An 11,749-nucleotide genomic window follows, 5' to 3' on the forward strand; every position below is an offset into this window, starting at 1 on the left:
TTGTTTGTAAACAGGGTTATTGGGCGTAGATGCAATTGCTATCATATACCGTAGGCTGAGGAGTATTCTTCGATACTCTAAGGGCAATTCCTTGGTGACGTACAGTATGCTGGGAATTGGGTTGGTACTGTAGGCCCCGCAGCATAGTCTCAGGGTCGTGTTTTGGATCGAATCCAGGGTTTTAAGGGTTTGGTACTTCGCTGTGCCATACGCAATACAGCCTTAGTCTAGAATGGGTCTGATTAGCGAATTGTAGGTTCTGACCAAGGTGTGTTGGTCAGCACCAAATGAGGGATTTGTAGATCTTATTGTACAGTAAAAAGGAAAGCACTCCTAGATGTTTATAGGTTTGGTAGAATTTTATGTTTCCAACATAGGTCGCATATGATTTGGCTAATAGATGATAGATATGCAGAAGATGGAAAATAATATATTTTGGAAGAATTATTCTAGATATCTCTTTTGATAACGTAATTATATTTCCTCCTATCATATCAACGGCGATAGTTCTTATAAACATGCCATCGAATAATTTGGTAACATGCTCGATATTCATCTTCTGTCATTCTCTTCCCACAAGTAAAAAGAAAAAAGGAACACATAAGCGAAATGCGAGAAAGGAATTTGAACAGTAATACAACGAAACTTTCGGAAATATTAACTAATTCGACGTGTGAATTTCATTTGCCATGAAATGCAAATAACTACAAATGGAGTAAAAATGGAGAGGTCTGAAAAATTTTGAATTATTTAATAAAATTTATATTTCCAATAATTGTTCGCAATGGAAACGCTACGAGATATTACCCAGTTCCTAGCCACAAATATTTCAATTCGTATTCCGTTGTTGAGGGTGTATGTAGTAGCTCTACGATGTGGAAATGTATTAAAGTAGCGCAAGTATAATGGAAAACGAATAAAGTTAACGTTTGCAAACACCAGAAAATTCGCAAAATTATATTTATATATTTAATTGCTGAGTATCGTGAGTAAAATATCAGCCTTTAGATGAAAATTTGCCAACGATATCGCGATGAACCATAATACAATATTTCGACAGTAATTCAGCAGTGATATCATATAAGTACGTGTCCCTGAATTCAAATTCAGCACTATGTGTATGAGGTACCAGCAATTTTGACAATTGTAATGTAGCAAATGACTCCCGTTGGTATCATGTAGGAATGGAGTTTCAAAAAATGTGACAAAAAGATGTTAGAACTTTATATTGTTCCACAAGGTTAAGGACTTATAACTAACATTTCAGAATTCCCTACAAACACATGAAAATAAAAAATTTCACCGGAATCCAACACATATTCCCAAATCCAAATCAAAACGCAGCTACCATCTATCCTAAATCGAACTAAATTGAGAAAAAGTGGAAAATGCAACAAATGTGTGTACATAAACTGATTTACACCGATCAATCCTATGAGCCCTCTGCTAAATCTTCAATTAATTCTTTGAGCTTTCTACTAAGCTTTCGATTCCACATGCTGTCCTACGCAGTGATAATCTGTATTACTCGGTGGTGTCTGTCGCTTTGCGGTGCACTTCTGGTCTCTGCTGCGCTCTGCTGCTCTCTGCTGTACGCAACTGTGGAGGCGGCGCTATCAGTGGAGTTCTGTCACAAGCAGATCTAGTCTGTGCTATTCGCTGCTATTCGGCGTACTGTTGGGCGCTGCTGTGCTCTGCTATGGTCTACTATGGTGGCCGTGCGATTGGAAGCACTGCTGCCCTGAGCAGTGCTAATCTGAGCTTTGAGTTACTCTTCGGCGCTGTGTTGCTGTCTGCATCGCTGTGATGCGCTCCGCTGCAGTGGCCTTGCTATTCGCTGCGTTTCTGTCGAAATCTGTGCTAATCTATGCTACTTGGCAATACTCTGCGGTAGGATGTGCTCTGCTGCGCGCTCCTACATTTTGCAACGGTGACGGTGATATTCGGATCAGTTTTATTGAAAACAGAACTGAGCTCTGCTTGTCGGCGCTATTTGGCATTCGGCTGTGCTCTGCTGATATTTGCGGCGCTGTGTTGTGAACTGGTGCACTCTACTGTGGCGGCGGTGCTAGTCGGTGCAGTGCTGTCTGCAGAAGTGCCTGTCGTTCCTAATCAGTATGGCTTTTCGCGGCCATACTGTGCTCTGCAGAGCGCTGCCGCGCTCTGCTCTGGTGGCGTTGCTATTCGTTGCGATGCTGTCCTAAGCAGTGATAATCTGCGCTATTCAGTGCTATTCGGTGACCTGCTTTGCTACACTGCAGTCAGATGCACGCAGCTGTGCTCCGCTGTTGTGCCGTTGCTGTTCGGTGCAATGCTGTCCTAGGTCGTGCAAATCTGAGTTATTTACTGCTTTGGCAAATATTCGTCGATTCGTCGAACACGACTGGTATCATCTGGACAGTATCTTAATGCGCCGAACCATCAGGACTGAGATCGTCCAGTTCGTAACTAGGCGCGAGTACCGACACGACTGAGATCATCCGACCCATATGTATGCGTACCAAATCGACACGACTGTGATCATTCGTTCCATATGCAGACGTGCCAAACCGACACGACTCCGATCGTTGGTTCCGTATGTAGTAGCGTCGGACGGACGCAACGTGATGGTCTGCCCCGTATGTAGGCGCTCCGAACCATCACGACTGGTATCGTTCGTTCGGAATGTATGAGCTCCGAAGCATCGCGACTGGAATGGTCCGAACCGTATCTTGACGCGATGATCCTATACAACTGGGATCGGCCGGCCCGTAAATAGGCATGTCGATCCATCTTAACCGGGATCGTCCGTCACGCACAAGGCGCGCCGAACCGATGCGATGGGAGCGTCTGTCTTATACCTAGGCACGCCGAGCTAACAGGACTAAGATCGCGGGACCCATACACAGGCGTTGCGAACCGACACGTCTGGGATCGCCAGTCACGAATGTATGCGCTCCAAACCATCACGACGGGATCGTCCATTTCGAATGAAGGCGCGCCAAACCATAGCTATTGGGATCGTCCGGTCCCTTCCTAGGCGCTCCGAATCAGTACAACTGGAATCGCAGGCCCCGTATGTAAGCTCTCAGACGCATAACGTACGTCTGGGATCGTACTTCCTGTATGAAGACGCGCCGAACAGTCACGACAGGGATCGTCCGGATCGTACTTAGGCCCGCCGAATCTACTCTACTGTGATTGCCCTGCATTTATCTAGCCGTGCGGAACCAACACGACAGGGATTGTCCAGACATTACATAAGCGCAAAGAAAACGTACGACTGTATCGCCCGGCCAAACATACTCTCGCAGTATGATGACTACTGTTATCGTACGGCCCACAGGTAGACGCGCAGAATCGACACGACTGGGACCGTTTGGCAGTAGGCACGCAGACCTGGAACTATTGTTATCGTTCGGCCCAAACACACGCGCGCAGAACCAACACGATAGGGATCGTCCAGCTCTTATAAAGGCATGCTAAACCGAAACGACGGGAAACCATCAGGCACGTACATTGCCGTGGATCGACTGAACTGGGATCGTTCGGCATGTACATTGGCACGCCGAACCCACATAACTGGTATCGTTCGGCCGTAGCATACCCACGCCGGACCAAAACGATTGGGACTGTCAGGCACGAACATAAGCGACCCGGACCAAGAGGGCTGGCGTCGTCGTGCTCGTAAGTAGGCCCACAGGACTCAAATAGGTAATCAGGCGTGTGCGTAGGTACAACGAACTGACAGAACTGGGATCGCACGGCCCGTACATATTCGCACCAATCTGAACGACTGGGATCACCTGACCCGTAAAGAGGCCAGCCGAAACGTCACGTCTGGGTTCATCTGGTTGGTATATTGGCGCGTCGTACCGCAACGCATGGGAAGGAAAAATCTGTAAATAGTCGCGCAGGTCCGAAACGACTGGGATGGACCGGCACGTACCTAGGCGCGCCGAACCCACAAGTCTGGGTTCGTCCGGCCTGTATGTAGGCATGCCGAACTGATAGGACTGGGAACGACCGTCCCGCAAATAGTCGCGCAGAGCCAACACGACTAGAACCGTTCGGCCAGTACTCATTCATGCCGAACCGACGCGACTAGAATCGTTCATCCCGTGCTTATTCGCGAAGGACTGTCACGCCTGGGATCTTACTGCCCGTAAATAGGACCCGCAGTGGCTACGGTTGTCTTTTGTCAGCCGTTGCACGGGCTTAACGACTCCGGGTTGCCCCAGTCGCGCGCATACCGCGGACCCGTGTTCATGTTCCTCAGAAACAGGGTTTCTGGCATTAGTCGGCTGGACTGCGAGGATGATAACCTCTATGAAAAATTCCTTAATCTCCAGGCCATTGGAGTGCGGTCCTGCCATACCACCCCTTTACCGGACGCATGAAGATGTGACTGGTGTGGGCACCAGCCTGCGAGCGACCGCGACGAAATACCTGGCGCTCTTTCGAATTTAACAGCCTTCTCCCCGGAATAAGTTTCACCCGGGGTGTGATGTATGAAACGATGCAGCTCGTGGGATCAGAATAGATAAGAAAAAAAATTAATTCGTAAAGCTTTTGGATGTGGGAGGGCCTAGTAATTATGATGAGGTAGCTCTAGCAGAGTTGGTTATGAACAAGTCCGCGCGTAGCGCGTCAGCTCTGTCCGGCCGCGGTGCTGGAAGGTACTCGCGTAGCGTGGGCCCCCTAAAAAGGCTTAAGAGGGTATGCGTATATAGAGTCAGTGAGCGTGATTGTGAGGATGAATGTGTGAACGACGATCGTTCGGAGTTGCGTACGATTCTGGAGAAACTGCGGAAATTTATATTTACTGGTAGGGACAGAGTGTCGATGACTGCGGGCGAGTTCATTTTGAACTGCGTGTCTGAGTATGAATGTCAAATCATGCGAATTATTGCAAGGACTGAAAGGCTGCGTGGACGGATTGATGAGTGCAAGAAATGCTTGAGTCAGAGCATTAGTATGTGTGAAAGGCACAGCTTCGCAAGTGTGGCTGGAAAGGGTGTGGGTGAGTCACATGTGTAGTTAGTAAGTGTGTGAGTGAGAAAACGCATGCTGTTATCGTAAAATCTATGGATGAAAGTTAGAAGATGACGAGTGAGGATGTAAAGAAGAAGGTGATGAATGACGCGTGTTGTGATTTGATGTGAGAGTTAAGGCGGTTAGGAAAACAAAGAGTGGTGGTCTTGCTATTGAGACCACAAGTGAAGAAGACTTAAATCTGCTGAGTGAATGTAAAAAATATAGGGAAATGGGGCTTAACGTCGGACCTCCCAGAAAGTTTGGTCGATGTGTGGTGATTTTTGATGTTGTTAATGAGATGACAAGTGAGGAAATTGTATGTGAATTGTATGAGAACTTCTTGAAATCTGAGAGTGTAAGTGAGGAAGTGCTTAAGAAAGTGTTAAGGAGCGCGTGCGTGCGGTTTATCGAGTGAATAGGAAGGATATGGATGTTGGGAATATCATTTTAACAGATACGAAAAGAATGTGTGACATAATGATGAATGAGGATGAGTACATGTGAAGTGGCGTTGTTGTAAACTGAAGGAGTATGTTAATGTGTTGCGATGTTATCAGTGATTTGCCTTCAGGCATATGGCAAAGGAGTCTCCGGTGAAGGAGCGCTTGTGTGGGAAAGGCCGCGAGAAACTGCACTAGCGCGATAAATGCAAGAGCGAAAACGTCGGCCGGAATTGCATATTAAAGGGCAGAAAGGAAGGCAATTCCGTTTTGTCTGTGAAAGTCACGGAATTTGTAAGAATTCTTGAGAGAGAAAAGGCGCCTATTAATCATGACTAGTACGGGCCATAGTATAAGTGTGATTTAGTGTAATTATCAACGTGCGTGTGCTGTGATGCATGATTTGCGGTGATTGATGAGCGAGGAATGTGTGGCTGTTGCTTCATTGCGGAAATTATATGCGTCACATGAGTGAGTGTGTGTTTCAGCAAGAGACTGGTTAGTGTATGTGTGTGAGAGTGCACCTAATAGGGCAGCAGAGGTTGCTATTGGCGAAAATATTGAATCTTTGTGTGTGAGCGAATGTACCAGTGAGTTTGGTGTGTGTGTGTGTTTGGCTAAATGGTGATATTGGTGAATTGTATGTGGTCTCCGTGTACTGTCAGTACGGTCAAAAGATTGAGTCGCACCTGGCGTACATGGATATAGTGACTGAGTTTGTGCGTGGCAAGTATGTCTTGTTTGGAATGGAAGCTCATGCGGCGTTCCCCTCGAGGTTCAACAAGGGCAGGGGTCGCAGTACGATAAATGAAATGCGTTGTAGGGTGCTTGAGGAATGGGTGTTGGCTAAAGGAATGGTCGTGTTGAATGAACCGAGTGAGAGACATACTTCTTTTGGTATGAATGGGCAGAGTGACACTGATATCACTCTGATGAATGGTGATCCGGCCGGCAGCCGCTCTGAGTGGCAGGTGAAGAGTGACTAGGGAATAAATGACCAAAATGTGTATTATTAGCATGTTATTTTCCTAATTAATATGTTTTTAGTAGTGTTTAAGGAGTGTGTCTGGTGTGAGTGTAAAAGATGGGCATGTGTGAACGTTTGCTGGGAAAAATATATGAATGATTTGGTGGAGTGTGCTGTAAGAGACGGTGCGGTTGTAATGAGTGAGACAAACGTGGATTGTTTGGTGGATGTGCTAATGAAATGGATCCAGGAGGCAAATGGGAAACAGTCGAAAGACAGCACACATTGGTGTGATAGGAAGATGGCATGATGATTGTGTGAGTTAAATGTCTTAAAGAAAAAAGTACGTAAGACTAGATGCATGTATCAGAGAGCGAGAAAGAGAAAATACGAAAATATTGGTGTGAAGTCAGTTGAGTATAGAAGGCTGTTACATGAGCATAAGAGTGCTGTGTATAAGGTCAAAGAGAATAGCTGGCATAGGTTCGCCAGTGAGACCTCCAGCCTCGAACCATGGGGACCGGAGTATAGATGATGTCGGGAAAAGACTGGCAAGGAGGGATTGAGTGCATTAAATGTGAATGTGGCATGTTATTCCACGCGGAGTGAATGAGCGAATGTCCTAATGATGAATTTCTTCCCGGAAGCGGAGATGGTGCCTTAGGAAGGAGTGGATGTTCAAGAATCAAATGAATGTCTTGAATTGGACGAGGTAGATAGCTAGATTAAGAAGGCGAGATTGCGAAAGGCTCCAGGACATGGTGGTATAAATGCGGATATGTTGCTTGTGATTTGGAAGGCCATTCCGTGATGGTCGAAGCGAGTGTATGATGTATGTTTGACTGCGGGATATTTTCCTGCTGCGTGGAAGAAGGCGTGTGTGATTATTTTGACAATGACCCCGGATAAACCGGGATCGGACCGCACGTCGTATCGATCAATTAGTTTGTTGTCAGGGCTGGGTACGACGTTAGGGCAAATAACAGCAGCGAGATTGTACCGATGCGCGTGAGACAGAATGAATGAGACCCAGCAGGGATTTCCCACGACGACGATTTCCCGATCGACGGATTGTGCGTGGGCGAGAGTGCAGGATTATGTGTGCAACAGTGAATGTAGGTACGTTTTGGGTGTGTTTCTGGAGTTTAAAGGAACGTTCGACAACTTGGAATGAGTGTGGGTAATTGAAAAATGAGGGAGGTCGATGTCGGAAAATCGCTCTTCGGATGAGTTATTTCCATTGCAGGATGACTTGTGTGTTGGATGTGAAGAAGGTTGTATGCAGAGTTGTCAAGCGCGGCTGTCCGCCGGAGTACATCTGCGGTCCGTTTATCTGGAACCTTATGTTGGATGTGTCCTGTGGCAGCTGAGCGATTGCGGGTGTAAATGCGCTGCGTATGCGGATGACATGATATTGATTATCGACGGACAATACCAAGTGGAATTAGAGCAAAAGGAAGCAGAATATGTGGGAATTGTAAGGGAGTGCTGTATGAATGTTGCTCTGACTGTGTCCGAAGGAGAGATAGTGGTGACATTGATGAAGGGAAGTTTCTCTGTGAATAGAAGGCTGTGTGTGAGAAAGTGAATAGGTGTGCCGAGTGTGTGAAATATCTGGGTATTTGGATGAATGAAGGGATGTGCTTTATGGTGCATCTGGAGTATTTGCTGACGAAGGTTATGAATGTTGTAGGGCAAATGAGGCGTGTGTTGAAGTGTGAATGGGCTATGAGGAAGAGAGATGTGCGTGTGGTATATAAAGGTTTGTTTGTAGTGTGTGTGATGTATGGAGCAAGTGTGTGGTATGTTGTGATGGTGAGTGGGAACGGGAGAGATTTGGTAAATAGATTTCAGCGAATCGTTTTGTATGTATGTTTTAATATGCGTAGGGCAGAATCAGGTGAGAGTATGCAAGTCACAATGGGATCACCACCGTGGGGTCCAGTGTGTGTACAAAGAGGTGTGTGTTGAGTATAAAGGACGGTGTGAATCTGCGAGAGCATGCCTTGGTGTGTGAGGAGAAATTGTGTGAAAGGTCGGGTGAGGATTGTGAAAGGTTGGTGAATGAATGAATTTATGATTGTTGGCAGAGAAGGTGGAATGAATGTGTGAAAGGATGCATAACGTATGAGTTTATCAAAAATGAGGGATTCGCAAAGCTGTATACGTATTTTGAGCCGAAAGTGTATGTGTACTTCTTGATGACTGGTCACTGTAGTGTGAATGAGTTTTTATATAAGCGTCGATTGAGTGAGAGTGAACGGTGTGAGTGTGCTACCGTGAAAGAAGATTGGACGCACATGATAGTAGGCTGCCCGTTGCACGACGATCTTCGAGACCTGAGTGAATATGTAGTGTGTAAGTATGCTGATAGTAGTGTAGATGTGAGTTGTGTATTAGAATGTAAGGAGAAGTATAAATGTTTTTGTAAGTATGCAAAGAGTATGTAGGAAGAGAGAGGGATGCATATTGTGTGAATGTGGTGTAAAAGGAAATATGGTATCTGAGGGGCGCATGAAGGAACGTTGCGTCTCTGAGTCCAGCGTTTATTTTGGAGTCGCGTCCCCACGCATCCGATTTGGCCCAACCCAGGCCGAGGCTTGCAAGGGCCTCTTTCGGGTAGTGAGTCAATCTTGCGGCAGGTATGACCAGTATTGCCTGATTACTGGTACGTTGAACCCCCGGAGTGGCTATTCCACTCCGGCCTCGCCCAAATGTGTTGGACGCGGAGGCAATAGCATGGCCCATGTCGCAGGCAAGAGGCGCTGGCGTCTTTGCGGGTGAGCTGCGTCCTTTCAGCTCGGACGCCTGCCTGCAGAGACGATGAGGAATTAAGAAGGTCCAGCCCATAACAAGTATGGTCAGTGGAGCATGCTTTCCTGGATCGATTGGTAGTTAGCGTTGAGTATTTTCCTTTAACGCGCTGACTGGGCGCATCTCAATCCCGCGCGTACGGAAACCACGTGAATAAACCCCAAGGATAGGCGCAGCACATTAAGTCACTGACATAAGTTGCTCGTAATTAGGCATGTAGGCGCGATGTGGCTGGGATCGTCGGACTAGTAGCTAAACGCTCCGAACCGACACCACTGGTGTCGTATGGCCCGGACATATGTGCGGCGGATCTACACTACCGGTATCGTCCGGCCCGTACATAGTCGTGCAAAACCGACATGGTTATGAGTGTTAGGACCGCACGTATTCAAGCCAAATCGACGCGACTCTGCCCGACCGGACTCGATACAGCCGCACTAGATTACCCCGACGGAAGTCGTTCGTCCCGAAATGTGGAGTGCGAAAAGACTACACCGAGATATGTCGACCGTACATAATCGCGTTCAACCGACATAACTTATACCGACCGAACTGTACCGAGTCTTACCGAAATAATACGTCACGGATAGCCCGTCCTTGACCAAGGTACATTGAACTGGAAATATTGAGAGCGTCTGGCATGTACGTGGGTGCGTCGAACTGATACGACTGAGACCGTCCGACAAGTACCTCGGTGAGCCGAACGCTATTTCGGGCGGTGCTGTCCTCAAATGGTCCAAATATGTTCAATCTGGTGCAAATAGGTCCTACTCAGACAAGTTCGGTGCTATCCAGTGATCTGCTTAGCTTTTTTACACTTCGCTGTGGTCTGCTCTTTCTGCTGTGGCGGCTTTATTATTTGGTGCGGAGCAGTCCCTAGGTAGTGCTAGTTTGTGATATTCAGTGCTATTCGGCGAAATGCGGGGATTTGCTGCGCTCTGTTGCGAAGGGCAGGTAGCAGTACAGAGGAGAAGACAATAGGGAAGCGCAGGGCGAGTGCTACCCCGGAAGAACCCCGCGGAGAGGAACTGACAAACAAGAAGGTGGAAGCCGAGGAAACACCGGCAACTCAGCCAACGCGCACAGTATCGGAGATGGTCAAACGCGCAGCGGAAATAGAGAAGAAGATGCTGGCCTTCTGCCTCGACCCGGCAAGGAAGCTTGGGAAGGAGAACGCCGCAACGGTGGTGGAGAGCTTCCTCGAAATGCGCAAGATCGTGGAAGCCCTCACACTGAAGAATAGCTTCCTCTGCGGAAAACTAGAAGAGAGGCTCTCGTCGTCGAACGAAGCGAAGGCGGCATTAACCGGCGCCGTTTCCAGGACAATGGAAGCGACAAAGCGCCTCGAATCCGCGGCCAAGAGAGCCACAGCCTCGGCCGCCGGGAACGGACAAACATCGTACGCAGACAGACTTAAAATGTTGAACAGAGTTCTGCCGACAACAGCAATAATGCCACCGAAGAACGTGGTAATTATAACGCCGTCGCTGGAGGATACCGACATCAGGACGAGTGAGGAAGCGCGCGAAGCGGTCTTCACCTTGGTTAACCCAAAGAAGAGGGGCATCCAAGTGAAGTCAGTACGCCGCGCACAAGGCAACGGCATAGCGGTAGAAACGACTACCGCAGAAGGCCTCAGGGCGTTCACGGAGAACGCCAAACTAAAGGACATCGGCCTGAAGGCAAGGACGCCAGCCAGGAATAGACCGAGGATGCTCATATCCCTCACATGCCAAGGGAACTGTCCGAAAAGGAGATCCGAGCTTGCTTAAGGAAGCAGAACAAGGAAAAGCTTGGAGAGGCGGAAGTGGAAGAAATAAAATTCTGCTTCCGCACAGGGAGGAAGGACAGCGAAGAGACCAACTGGGTCGTAGAAGTCGGCCCTCAAGTGCGAAGTAAAATGCTATCCGGGAAATTGTTTATATCCTGGAATGCGTGCAAAGTCCGGGATTTCGTCGCCGTCAGCAGCTGCTATAAATGCCAAGGTTTCGGGCATGTAGCGAAGCACTGTCAGCAGAAGCACGACACCTGCGGGCACTGTGCAGAGACCGGGCACGATACCAAAGCGTGCTCAAGCAAGAAGAGAAACGCAGTATGTGTAAACTGCAAGAGAAGCGGCAAGAAGAGCGATCATGCAGCCTCCAGCGTGAATTGCCCGTCCTACAAGGCCACATTGGAGAGGTCTGTTGCAAGAACCGTTTATGGATAGGAAGAAAAACGGTCGGGCGGAGGAGATAAGGATCCTGCAGCACAATATGCAGCGATCAAGAATCATACCCCACGAGGTTAGGTCGCAGATGGAGCTAACGGGCGCAGATGTCATACTAATGCAGGGGCCCTACACCATGGAAGGCAAAATACCCGGATTTGGGACGAGCGTCGCGATCGTGTGTCGCGGAGATAAGAGCGCCCCACCTCTCGCGGCGGTGGGGATTAGAGGAAAGCACATCTCGGCTCTCGAAATCGCGAGTTTGTGCACGAGACACTGCGCTTGTGTACAGATAAGCGACGT

Source organism: Eufriesea mexicana, unplaced genomic scaffold (genome assembly GCF_001483705.2).
Source record: "Eufriesea mexicana isolate 0111107269 unplaced genomic scaffold, ASM148370v2 scaffold484, whole genome shotgun sequence".
NCBI lineage: Eukaryota > Metazoa > Arthropoda > Insecta > Hymenoptera > Apidae > Eufriesea > Eufriesea mexicana.